This window comes from Vombatus ursinus, unplaced genomic scaffold (genome assembly GCF_900497805.2).
Source record: "Vombatus ursinus unplaced genomic scaffold, bare-nosed wombat genome assembly UNPS02014816.1, whole genome shotgun sequence".
Lineage (NCBI taxonomy): Eukaryota > Metazoa > Chordata > Mammalia > Diprotodontia > Vombatidae > Vombatus > Vombatus ursinus.
Genome location: NW_020954594.1, coordinates 20,935,185 through 20,949,438, shown reverse-complemented (window position 1 = coordinate 20,949,438; position 14,254 = coordinate 20,935,185). Strand labels below are relative to the sequence as shown.

At 38.5% G+C, this 14,254-nt stretch overlaps 1 protein-coding gene across 3 annotated transcripts in view; it reads left to right on the top strand.

Annotated features, from left to right (window-relative positions):
• Positions 1-2,965: 2,965 nt before the first annotated feature.
• The window catches only part of SPOPL (speckle type BTB/POZ protein like), a 92,606-nt gene continuing 81,317 nt past the window's right edge, over positions 2,966-14,254 (top strand). For all 3 annotated transcript variants that reach the window (XR_003566743.1, XR_003566744.1, XM_027835640.1), the window contains exon 1: positions 2,966-3,039. The gene's annotated coding sequence lies outside the window, so the exon portion shown is untranslated. The remainder of the gene's footprint in view (positions 3,040-14,254) is intronic.

Below are 14,254 nucleotides of genomic sequence, written 5' to 3'. Positions count from 1 at the left end.
AAACATGAAAGTTTTTACATGTCTTTACATGTATTTGGCAAAAATAAAATACTATCTACTGGGAAAACAAAAGAAAACCAAATCAAAGTATTTTCTTTTCAAAGGGCTTATGAGTTAGTTTGGTTGTTGTTCTTGTTGTGAGTTAGATTGGTTGTTGTGAGTTAGATAGTGTAAATATCTCAATTTTAAAGGTGAATTTCCTCACCTGCAAAAGGCTGAGGGACTGTTATTTGCCCATTGTCACATATTCAGCAAGTGTCTGAGGCAGGATTAGAACTTATGTCCTCTGACTTTAAATTCAGTGCTCCATTGATTGTGACAACTTGCCCTGAAAGTGCTTAGAGGTCATTCATTCCCATCTCAGGTCATTAAATATAGGATTTTGGGGATATTTATTCTAGAAAAAGACAAGAAAGTCAGGAATATGTGAGTAGTTTTCAAGTATTTTAAGGACTGTCAAATCAAAAAAGGTTCTGTCCCTGGAACTGAATTAAGAGAACTATTCCAAAATACAATGGGATGCCCTAAGAGGGATTGGGGCTCTACCACAAGTCTTCAAGTGCAGCCTGAATGATCCCTTAAAGATGTAGAGGATATCTTCAGTATGGATTGGACTAGATGACCTTTAAAGGTATTTCCAGCTCTAAGGTTCTGTGAATTCTTGAGGTTAGGTCATCTTCTAGCGGCAGCATGGTATAATCAACAGTCCAGCGGATTTGAAATCTAAGACTTCTGATCTAATCTTGATTATGACATTTCCTAGTTTGTGTAAATGTGGTTAATTTGCTACTCTTTAAGTTTGTTTCCTCATTCGTAAAACAGCCATAATATACATATGCTATGATCCTATAATCAGAAAAGAATTAAAATGGCTTGGTTATTAGCCAGTAAATGCCACTTCATAGAGCCATTGGTCTACAGCTGGAAGCAGTCTTGGAGACTCCCTAAATAAGCAGTCTTAGACATTCTTAGAGACCCTCTAGTTCAACCTTACAGATGAGAAAACTGAGACCCAGAGAGGTTGTAATCCTGTCTAGGTAGTAAGTTAAGGTGATAGGTTTTAGCTTAGGTCCTTTGCCTCCAGATCCAGTGATATACTTGTGTACTTTCACCTAAAGTTCTACTCTGATGCCTTATTGTGACATGATAGTGTCTCCGGATTCTTGAAGCCTCTGCAAGTGGAGTCCAAGTTCTGACAGATTGTACCAAGCTGGAATGGCTCCAAATCTGGGCCTGGTGATGAGTATTATGTTGTTGTCTGAAGACAAGCTTAGCTAAATTTGGAAAGGCTCATCACCAAGTTGCCTACAGTATGCTGCTACATTTTCAGAGACTTCAATCCTTTAGGAAGGGCTACTAAGTTGTAAAGGGATTCCCAACCTGTGTTGCTAGAGAAAATACACCAAATCTTGGTGCTTTGAAAGGAACAATTTGTACCACCTTTTCACTGGGTTGTTGGGAAGAATGTGCTTTGTTGACATAAAGTTGACAGAAAATGTGAGCTTTTACTATTCTTGTTTGCATTACAGTAGTTTGGAGAAAGGGATCCAGAGGAGCATAGTGCTTCAAACATTTATTGGTAGTTTGATCACTAGTACAGGGCTGCTAGTACTCTGGCCAAACATTTTCGCCTTTAAGGTATGTTACTGTTTCACATTTTTCTCTTAACTCATGATTACATGTATCTTGCCTTCTCTAGGAGACCATAGAGAGACAGTAATCTTACCTTTTTTCCCCCTCTCACTGGAAAAAAAAAACAAAAACACAAACAACAGCACAGGATTTGGAATCAGAAGACCTGGGTTCCAAACCTGCCTGTGTTACTTACTACCTCCATGACCAAGTTATTTAAATTTTTATTGGCCGTTGTTTCCTCATGAATCTAGACATCAAGTGAATCTCTCAAGTCCTTTTCTCAAGAACCTCATGGCATAGCCTTGGGTACATTTGCTGTCGGGGGAAAAATATATGTATATGTACATGTATATGTCTATGTACACACACACATACAGAGAGAGAGAGAGAGAGAGAGAGAGAGAGAGAGAGAGACTTGAGTGAGTTCTGCTAGGTGGAAAGACAAGACCCAGATCTGGTCTCTGCCCTTTGGGTGCTTCTGTTATAGCAGTCAGCCCAGACTGCCGAGAACAAACATCTACCCAACATCCGAATAAATAGGAAACAAGGGAAAGAATCAAAATACAACCGGTTAACTCACGCAACAAACACATCAAATGTTTACAGAAGTGTCAGTGGGAAACTGGGCCGGGGGATTAATTGTATCTCTAGACAGCACGGTTTCAGAAAGGGGATGCATGGGCTCTTGTTGTGATGGGCTCTACAGTGCTACTGAAGCCCCCTCCCCATCCACTTCACCCCAGCACAGCTGGAGATGCGACTGGAGAAGGCGGGGCTGCTTTCTCGCCCCAGGACCTCCGTTTCCTCCCCTCCCCCCACTCCCGACGGGGTAGCTTCCAAAACCCGGAGATACGGATTCCTGCGCACGTCCGGAAGCGTCCGGCGGGCTAGAGTGGAGGGGAGGGAACTAGAGCGAGAACCCCACGGAGCCGGAGGCACGGCGCATGCGCCGAGGCTGGCCGGGGCTTTCGTCGCAACTAGGAAGCCGGAGCCCGGGAGCTTGAGCCCGGGAGCCGGAGCCCGAGCCCGAGCAGCAGCGGCGGCGGCGGCGGAGGCAGCGGCGGCGGCGGCGGCCGCGGGGTGGGGGAGCCTGGGTGAGGTGGAGCCGGGGGCGGGTGGGGAGGGAGGGGGGAGAGTCTGAGGCGGCCGCCCCTGGCGGCGGGTTTGTTTATCCCGGGGAAGAAGTTTGGAAAGCCGGAGAGAGGGGACGAGGAAGCGGTTGGGGAGGGAAGAAGGGATGCAGCACGGCGGAGGCGGCCGCCGCCGGGACTCCCCGCCGTCACCTCCGCCGCCGCCGCCGCTGCCTCCGCCTCCGCCCGCTCCTCAGGCCGCCTCCGCCGCCCCCGCCTCAGCATGAGAGGAGCCGCCGCCGGGACGCCCTGCCACCCCCCGTTGCTGAGCCCGGTAGGTCCCCCAGGCCCCAGCGAGGCCCGGGCGCCCAGCCAGTGCCACCTGGCTGCCCCCCCCCCCCCCCCCCCCCCCCCCCCCGCCCTGCCCCCCCCCCGGCGCTCCTGGATCCCCCCCCTCCCCGCTCCTGAGTCTCCATGGGAAAGGGGCAGCGTCCGGGGCCGGGGCTGCCCTTCTCCGCCCCGGGCCCCCATGCTGACCTGACTGCCCCTTCTAAGTACCCCCTCCCACACACACGGCCAGCCTTGTTTACCCAGGCCAGTCACCCCGCACAAATGAAATGGATCTATAGCCCCGTCAAAACACACACAAACACACACATACACGCGCGCACACACGTACAGACACACACATACATGCACACACACATTCACTCCCCCACCCCCACCCTCGCCCCCCTCTGCACCGTTTCGGGCCAACCCTGGGCGCCTGTTGGGCCAGGTCTGGGTTTACATCTCGGCTCCCATTCATGGCGTTCCCCAGTTAAGTGAACCCTGCCTGGGGCCTTGATTGTAGTGAGGGGTGGGTGGAAAGAAAGGCCTCTGCTGGCCTCGTCTCCCCCCATCAGTTCTTCCTCACTCCCCGTCCAAACCCCAAAACGCTGAACTTCCCCCATCCAACCCCCTGGGGTGGAGGTGGGACATGCCTAAGGTTCTTCTAGTTCTGATTTACATAAGGGAATGAGATTTAAGAAAATGGTTTCCTAACTTACCACTCCCCCCCCTTTACACATTTAGCTTTTTCCCATATTGCACCCCCTCAAGTTAGCACCTTAATTACAGGGCCTCATAGGAAGATGGAACCCAGCTTAATGCCGGTAATGTTGTGGGTTTTAAGGTTTCTCAATTCACAGATCGAATCATTTATTTAGTCTTTCTCTATAGACTCCTGCCTTTTCTCCCCCCCCCCCTTTCCGGTCTCCCCCACTAACCCAGGGCCTAGCTTTTCATATCTTTATCACTTATCACTGACCTCTTCCTAGTAACTTACTCTTTTATGCACCACAGATCCAAGTAGTAAGAAGTTGGTGCTTTGAAAGGTTGCTCCCTCTTCCCTTCCCCCCCTCCCCCCCCCAGGGAAAGCCAGGGTTGTAAACCATTGTCATCCTGAGATTAAATCTTAGTGTCCGATAATTTCACCATTTTACTCCCGGAGAGAGCAGGGTAGAGGCCCTGTCCCCATTCTCTTAATTCTTCACCGCTCTTGATAAAGTTATGACTCATATTTTAATGTCACTGTAATTTCACTGGTATGGAACATACAAGGCTTTAGCTCCCTAAATCAAAATTAGGAAAAACCAGACTTTAGAGAGAGATGGAGCTTTGATTCAGAAGTCCTTACTCACTTTGGAAATCATCTGTTATCTTTTTAGTGAGGAAAAAAAATAAGAGAGATTAATTCATGAGATCTTGTGACTCCCTGCACAGGGTCACAACTTTACCATTTTATTAAGTGGAAGTGTGGAGACAGTCCTTTAAAATAAAGTCTTGTGTATCTGCACTTTTTCTTTTTTGTTAAGAGAATAAGCAATTTTTTTTTTTTTGCACTAGTGAACCTCAGTACATTGAGAATGTGGTTTGGTTAGGTACAGTGGCTTTTAGAACAACTTAAATTCCTCCAATTTTAAAAAAGATGATTTCTTTCTGCCAGTGTCCTTAGATTGATGAGATTTTTGTTAGCTTATCCAGTTTTATTTTCCACTACAAAACAGAAAACACTCTCTAATAACCATACTGTTACTGGAACTTAACTACCATGTGTATTTGCTCCTGCTTATCCTCCTATCTGGAATGCCATTCTCCTTTTGTTCTGCTTATTCAAATTCTAATTGGCCTTTAATTCTCACCTCTTTTCCTTAACTCCATTCAGCATTGTACTTCTTTCCTTACTGACCACATAGTTCTATACTTTTTTTGCAAGTGGTCTTTCCTGGCTGGGAAGATCCGGACTTGTGGACTTGAGACTTGAGAATATGAAAAGGTTCCAGAGTCAGTCTGAACTTCTTGGGAGCAACTGCCATTTGTTATACAATTCAGAATATCTAGAAAAGTAATCACCCTGGAGAGGTGGCTTCTTTTATGTAGATAGACTTTGGGAGTTGCTGATGACTTGGAATGTTTCCTTCACTTCACCTTACTGTAGAGGCCACTGCTGGAGAGTGGGCACTGAAGTTGGAATGAGCATTTATTTATCCATTGAAACATTCCTCAACACTAGTTATATACTGTTGATAGTCCAGATTTTTTAGTTTTGTTTGTTGTTTTAAGTATATTAGGGATTAAACAGGCTTGAGAACCCACACACTCAGCAACATCATTGTTTCTATAGAAAACTGCACCGAGATACACAGATCAATTTTGAAGAAAAGTTTTTGGATCACAACCTATTAAGTTGTGGAATCCCATATTTACTTTATTATGTGTGTGTGTGTGTGTAAATGTATATATATTCCTCTTTTGTATAATTTTTATCTTTCGATCTTGTAGCTTTGTCCTCTCAACAAGATATAAGCTACTTGAGAACAGGTATCATTTTAATATACTTAATTCCTGTGATGGATGACTGGGAGACCCTCATAGTTATTGAAACTCTCCTTTTCCACAAAAAAACCCAATCTCTAATGATTTTTAAAATGGTTTCTAGGCACTTGTTTTTGTTGAAACTACTTATTCAGTAGTGCTACAATGTTTGAAGTATCCTAAAGACCAATTCTCCTTTTTCTTCTCTTATTTTCACTTAGTGGGCAAAGCTCCTGTAATAGTTTTCACCTATACTTCTGCAAGAAATTGTCTTTATATGAAAATTAATCAATTACTGATCAGGATAATTTAGTTTTGATTAAGGATTTGGAGGTGTCAGATGATTCTTAGGTTTTATTTTGGGTACTTGACTATTCTGGCATAAGAATTTCAGATTGTACTATTACATACAATACCAAAAAGGCTTGTCCATTCTTCTGCTATAATACTAGGGACAAAGATGAAAAGATATATACAATTCTAAATTCTAATAATTTTAAGAAATATTACTACATATTCTTTCTGTCAGGAGTTTGTTCATGTATTTCAATTTATCTGCTGATGTCAGTCTCTTAAACATCTATGTCCTTTCTTTTGTATGACAATATTGCATCAAGAGATCTTGTGACTCATTTTATTTTGAAATACACAAAAGCCTGCACTTTGAATGTGATAGAAATGCCCAACATTTACCTGGATTCCTATTTTATTTATTTTTAATCTAGGCTAACATAGGACTAAATTACATAATATGCTTTATTATCTAAATATTTGTCTAACGTTGGTTAGCTCTCTTGTCACTGTACCATTTGGTTATGGTCAAATTTGTGGGCTCTCACCTCAAGAGGATACTATCCTAAGGTAGGGTTTGGCACATAATAGATACTTAATTCTTAATATGCTTGTTGATTGGTGTAGGCCAAGTAACTTCTATTTATTCCTCTGAAATACTGTAGTTTGCACAGAATCACTGGCATGAGTATATGCATGGGTCACTTTTCTAATTTTTGAGTGCTTTTTATGTACCTAAGTACTATGCTAGCCAGAATAGAGCTCAAAAGAAGTATGAGACATACTTCTTCACATAGGCAAGCAAGATATATAAACAAGAAGAGATGAGTATGTCTGCATGTGTATATATGCCTTCCATTTATATATGTGTATACATACATGTATATGTGGGAGCTTAAGATTATATATTTCATGGTGTGATTAATTTTATGTAAATACTCCCTTCATTGATGTGTATCTGCATCTACATACTCTCTCATTGTGAATTTTTAATCCATGTTCTCTAAAATCTTAATCTATCCAACATACTTAAGGCATTTCTCCTGCTAAGTCTTTTAATATTTTGTGAGTTCTAAAGTAGTTGTGCTTGCTATCGCTTTTCATTCTCCTGTTATCTGATTGGCTCACTTTTCCAATCTTATAACTGTTATAAAGATAATAACTTTATGTCACTTATCTTTGATTTCCACAAAAATCCTGCTTCATTACTTCATTTTCCTGTGGAGATGATCCTTATTTGGTCTCTAGGAATTAATTCTTTGGTCAGGATAACATAAACCAATATTATGTATTGATATGATCAAGTACTAAAGTAGGATATTATGATAAAAGTGATAATTGTGCTATACAAACAGATGCAAACTAGTCATAGAAGATTCTGAGCAATTGATTTGGGCTATAGTTTCAAGGCTCAGAGGGAAAAGTGGACTTGTTATGGCATAGAATCAGGCTTTAGAGCTGGAACAGGTTAAGACCTTTGAGATCATTTCATCCAGACTCTTCATTTTATAATTAAAGAGGAAACTGCAAGGTGTCATAGGTAGTAAGTGGTTAAGCCAAGATTTGATTGACCCAGGTCTTTTGACTCTAAATCTACCACTTTTTACATCATACCACACTGTGGAGCAGGTATTCACACCTTGGCCCTCTGATTCTAAACCTAGAATTTTTCTATTGTAACAGTTTTGTTTTGTTTTTTGAGGGGGAGGGATAAAAGGTAGAGTGTGGAAAATTGGTATATGATCCATGCACATCCCATTATCAATCACTACTGGAAAACTATCTCAAATATGTCATTTTCCTATCTGATAGAGCATTTGGTTAAAAAATTTTGCTTATTATCTGAAATCTTGTTTCTTAGACATTTCAGTCTTTTAAAACTATATGATAAACACATCCCCTCCCTTCAGTTTTAATGCCTACTTAAATATTTAGGAGTGGCCTATACTAGTAAAACTCAATAATGGTAAGTAGCTTGGTATAATGGATAGAGGGCCTGCTTTGGGGTCAAAAAAGATGTGGATCTGACACATGGTGTGGAATTGTGATTAAGTCCTTTAGCTTCAGATCTCTAGGCCAGTAGTACTAAAACTTTTTGGTATTTAGACCCCTTCTACACTACCAAAAAACCTCCCTCCCCAGTTTTTGTTTTTGTGGGATATATTTATTGCTGTTTACTTTATTAGTAGAAACTAAAATGTCTTAGTATTATGAAAACAGTTTTGACCTAGGGAATCTCCTAAAAGCCTGTCTCCTAAAATCCTCCAGGGGTTTGAGAACTGTGATTTTTGACAGTTCTCACAATTACAAGTTGTAGATGTTCATTGCTGAAAGGATTTTCTCCATGCATTGGGTGGGACTTCAGTGCAATGCTGTCTTGGGAGTACATGCTATAACCATATTGTAGGTAAAACAGTAACTACATCCAAGACAGATGCAAACTTGTATCAACAAATTCCTTACTCTAGAGGGTCAAAGAATCTTTTTTTTTTTTTTAACTTAACCCAGCTCCAGATAGTTCTTGTTTCCACTCTTCAAAAATTAAATATGATTCTAGTTTGTATTTGAGGCTGTTTCAGTTAATCTATGTCTCTTTTTTGTCTTTCTCAAGCATTGGGAATTAGGTTCAATGACATTGTTTATGTCAAATAGTTGTTGTTTGCAAAATATTGTTTTTTTTCCTTACACATTTATATTGTACTCAATAGAAGACTGTAAGTACGTTGTACTTAATAGAAAACAGTTGTAATAATTATGTAAAGTCTGTGTTTGGGAACTTAAGAGGGATGATGAATATTTGGAAATACTTGATTGATATTTATATGTTTGAATTATGTTTCAGAAATCTGGAGACTCAAAACATTTTTGGTCACCATTGATATATTTTTGTGATGCAGATAGATATACTTTACAAGTATTTATCTTTAGAACCTAAAGTTACTTTTAAAATGACGTAATTTTCCCCAGTACTACTTTGAACACGTCATTTGTTGTTTTCAAATTTTATACTTGCCTTACAAATAGATGGTAATTAGGAAATTTTATTTTTAAAAGGATTGATTATCAACCTCACAATAGCTCTTTGTTAGAATTGAAGGGTTCTTACATAAATAGAGGGGAAAAAATTGTATATAGGATTTTTCCATTGGGAGTTTAACGTTTACCTTACTGCCTTTTTTTCCTTTTGTAATTTTTTGGGGGGGTTGCAGGAGAAGATGGTTTTGAAGAAAATATACCAATATCCCAAAGACTTTCTAACTATAGTGTTATTTGAACAATTTCAAAAAGAATGCAACTAATTGACTGTGTTGGAGAATTACAGTGGAAAAAGAATACATTTCATTCTATAGAGTATCAGTATAAAATGGGGCTTATAACTTTGTCAGAAATGGTTAGCTCATGTACCAACTTCAGGAATGTATTAAGGTTGAATGAAAAATTTCTTGGTAACACAGTATAAGAGCAGCTTAAACTTATTCAAGCATTTATCACTCCATATTCTAATAGTAGCTTATAAAATATAATGCTTTACATTATTGGAACTTTGCAATTTTGTTACATTGGGTAATTTACTGAACCATTTGTACCTTAGTCTCATCTATGAAAATATGATAGTAGTTAACTTTCTGTAAAAAAAAAATTTTGTTGATAAGTTATGTTTTAATAAAATATGGACATATAGAGTAAATGGAAGTTTATTCTCTGAAAATATTTAAACAAAACAATACAAAAGAGTGATTATGACTTAAACAGAATTCTGACTTTTGTCCTATACTTTTTAAAGCATTAGTTCATGTTATCCATTGTATTTAACTTGAGGTTTGTTACTGTTTGTGTTGTTTTCATTTGCATGGTTGTCAGTGTGTATATTATTTTGGGTCTTTGTTTTTCACTTTTGTCAGTATAAATATCCATATTTCTTTGAATTCCTTAAGGTGAAATGACATTCACTCCTTTTGTATGTCACAGTTTATTCAACCATTTTCCACTCAATGGATACATAGTTTGTTTCTGACTTTTTGCTAATGTAAATAGTGATTCTAGGAATATTTTTGTTTTTTACAGATTTTTTTTTGTTTTTTGTTTTTTTACTGTTAGCAGTCTCCTTGAAGGGTATTTATTGGTGAGATTGTTGTGTCAAAGGCTATGAGCAATTATATAATTTATGAAATAGTTTGATATTGCTTTCCAAAAGGATCAGATCAATTTATAACTTCACTGGCAGTGAATTAGCTTGCATAGGCATTAAATTTTAATGTTAGTGAAGCTCTTTCCAACACGTAATAAAAGTTGATAACTATATTAAAAAAATAGAACAGGGTCAAATGGCTTTTTGATGTTGGCACACTTAGGGAAAATGGGATTTATACAGTGTGTTTTTGAAACTTCTTGGGTGGTGGTGTAGTTATTTTGATTTTAAAATACATATTTAATTTATTTTCAGAAAAATGATGCCAAGTAAAGCCTTAGTTCAAGCTTATTTTCTTTTAAATCCCTTATATTTTTGTCAAAATGTTAATAGTTTTGGTGGATAATGCCTAAGAAAAAGTTCATTAATAGTTCACCTGAAGTATAAGTGGTGTATTTTGTTTCTAGTCAACATTATGTAGGGAAGTGTTTAAAATTAAACACACACACACAGGCTACCACAAATCTAATTCTCCATCTCTGGCTTAGTTGATTTTTAGAGACATGTTCCCATTTTTGTTTTATAAAATGAAAGGAAAAAAATTTGGGACTAAACTAATTTTTGTTATAATTTTACTCTGTTTAAGGGTGTGCATACACAAGCCTTTAACGATTTTTCTTTTTTCTTTCATTCCTTTTTTTTTTTTTCTTTTTGGCTAGGCAGTGGGGTTAAGTGTCTTGTCCAGGGTCACATGACTAGTAAGTGTTATGTGTCTGAGGCCAGATTTGAACTCAGGTCCTCCTGAATTCAGGGCCAGTGCTCTATCTATTGCACCACGTAGCTGCCCCAGTGATTTTTTATTAATGCACACAAATATCACTATCCCAACACTACCCAGTAAAAAACAACAAAGTGCAAAATATTTTGTTTTAAATATTGACTTTGACTTCATTTCCCCCATCTTATCAATTCTTTTATTTTGTTTTCCTTTGGCTTGCTACCTTCTATCTCAGTAAAAGTGTTATGTACCCCATGTCCCATTTTAATCCCCTGTTGATAGTCCTTAAAAATTTGATTGACCTAAAAATAACAGATTTCAGTAATCCTGATTTTTTTAAAAAAAATTGGTTGTTAAAAATAAAATTTCCAGAAAAATAGATATAAAAAATTTTTGGGAAAAGAAAATACTTTATAAAAGTACAATTTATAATTCTTAACTTATTAATTAACCTATATCATATGTAACATAGGTTCATAAAATATTGTCTTTAAATAAACTTAAAGAAGTAGTATGTGAAGGAGAGATAGTTATCCCAAATTTAGAACTTTCAGATAATGCTCTAACTGTCCTGTTCTGAATCTTTTGAGTAAATCAAAGCAATGGGTTTATTGTTCTTAATCTAGAGTAACAAATGGATGTTAGAACCAGCTACTTTATAGTCTTTTGGGGCCTGATCAGGATGGCCAACATACATATTAACTAATAAAATACTTTATATTTGTATGCTGATGATGCATGTTTTAGAATACTCTCTTTTTTTCATTTAATCCTTCACGTTAACCATCTAAGCTTGTCAGGACAGGTTTTGGGGTGTGTGTGTGTGTGTGTGTGTGTGTGTGTGTGTGCGCGCGTGTGTGTGTGCGTGTGTGTGTGTGTGTGTGTGTCTATTTATTTTGTAGGGGAAAGAACTTAGGCTCAAAAGAAGTTCAGTGACTTCAGTGAAGTTTGGTAAGAGTCACTCAGGAAGCTATGGAACTGGGACGTAACCAGATTTCCTTACTTGATGGCCAATGCTCTTTCTATTTTTTTTGAGTCAATTAGAAGAAACCCTGAAACCAAGAAGGCTGTGACTATTTCTCTTGTGAAATGACAGTGTCCTTTGGGTGTGGAAATCCATATTGCTCTTGCATTTAAGAATAATAATGTACCCTTAGTATATATGGGTATTATAGTCATGTTGAGTTGTAGCTAGTTTTACATTAAGTTGTATTTATTACTTTTGAAGAGTTTTTTTTTTCCTAAGGAAATTTAGGAGTATGAAGACTGGGGGAGGGGCAGTATTAACACTTTATCTTACATATTTAGTTCATAATTAAAATATTTCCTTTTAAATGAAAGACTGAGATTTCTCTACCATCCCACAATTTACTGGTCAGAATGAATTTTGAAGAATTTATAGGAATAGAAATGGTTTTGCAGTTGTTATTTATTTTTATTTTATTTTTTATTATTTTATTTTATTTCAGTCTAATGAATTGCCTTGAAATAAATTTTAAAAACCATCTGTCAAGTGCCTGTTATGTACCAGACTCTATGCAAGGTGCTGGGGATCCAGAAAAAAAATATTAAATAGCCTCTGTTCTGAAGAAGCTTGTGGGGAAATGGTATGCACATATATTATTCTTTATAGATGAGGGGGATTTGAAGCTGGGAGGGATCAGGAAAGACTTCATATAGAAAGAAGTGCTTGAGGTTGAAAGAAATGAGAGGTTCTGAGAGGCAGAGTTGAGAATAGACTGCATTCTAGATATGAGGAATAGCTAGTGCAAAGGCAAAGAGACAAGAGATACAGGAGGTAGAGTGTAAAAGGAACAGTAAGAAAGCTATAGTAAGTTGACCACAGAATGCATTAAGGAGAGTAATGGATACCAAAGTTGGAAAGATATGGGGTCAGGTTGTGAAGGATTTTAAAAGCCAAACGGTTTATATTTGATTCTAAAAGTCATAGGGAGTCATTGGTGTTTGTGTAGGTGAGTGAGGTGATCAGACTTGTGCTTTAACAAAATTACTTTAGTTGCTCTGTGGAAGATGGATTTTAGTGGGCAGAAATTTGTGGAAGGGAGACACAGAAAGAGGCTTGCAGGGGTCCAGGTGATTGTTGTATGAATAGCAAGAAGGGGATGCGTGTAAGACATGTCAAGCTGATAGAAGCGCACAGTTTTGCAAGTGATTGGATGTGAAAGGTGAACAAGAGTGATTAGTCAAGGATGATGATAATATTGGGAACATGGGTGAATGCGAGTATGGTATGCCCTCAACAGAAATAGAGACGTTTCAAAGAGGGGTGGGAAAGATAATGAGCTCAGTTTTGGACATGATGAGTTTGCGATGCCTTTAAGATGCCTGTAAGTTTGAAATTTCTAATGGGCAATTAGAGATGTATGATTAAAAGCTCATCAGAGATCATTCTTAGAAGAATTAAAAACAGGGACTGAGATATTATTAGTCTGTAGAACAAGGGAATTACTTTGCATTGGAAAAGGAAGAATGAACCCTATGTCCCAAAGTATTGGTATGATGAGCAAATATTATGAATTGTTTGTGGGCTGCTAATCTGGGAGGTAGGTGGCATAATGGAAAGAGTGCCAGGCTTAGAGTCAGAAAGACTTATCTTTCTGAGTTCAAACCAGGCCTCAGAAACTTACTAGCTGTGTGATCCTGGGCAAGTCACTTAACCCTGTTTACCTCAGTTTCCTCACATGTAAAGTGAGCTGAAGAAGGAAATGGCAATCTATTCCAGCATCTCACCAAGTTAGACATGACTGAAAAATGATAGTACAACAAATCTGCATTATTCTAAGTCTTCGAATCTCTCCCTCCCCTCCCCCACCTGTCAGAGTACCTTGCAAATGTTCAATAAATGTATTTTTTAATGAATGGGAAGGCAATGTTAATTTTATAAGAAGGAACGAAGATATTGTCGGAAGAGGCAGTCAAAGCCAGTGGGTATATCTAAGCATGGGAATGTCATTGTTGACTCTTGAGTCATGGATGGAAACTCTTTCATCCCACTTGTTCATTTGGGTATTGGGAGGAAAGGAATAGTGGTGATATATGCCATGCAGTCATTATATATGACATTCCAGTTGTACTTACTGTGAGGTCTTTACTCTTATTGCAGTAAGAAGAAAAGATGGATTAGAGAGGCAGCATGGTGTTGTGGAAAGATTGCTTGACATAGTCAAAGGTCCTGGGATTTAATCCCAGCTCTGCCAATTTCTGTATGAACTAGGGCAAGTCAGGTTATGTCTCTGAGGCTCTGTTTCCTCATCTGTAAAATGAGATGGTTGGACTAGATTAAACTTCTAAGCCCCCCTCCCCGCTTCCTCCCAGCTTTAAATTTGTTATTCTTTGCTTAATGCTTACTTTTTATTTATTAAAAAAATATATTTAGTGGACATGTTGAAGAAATAAGTGAAAGCTCTGATATTTTCTATCTTTGTGACCTTTAGCCAACATTTAACTTCTTTAGGCTTCAGTTTAATATGTAAA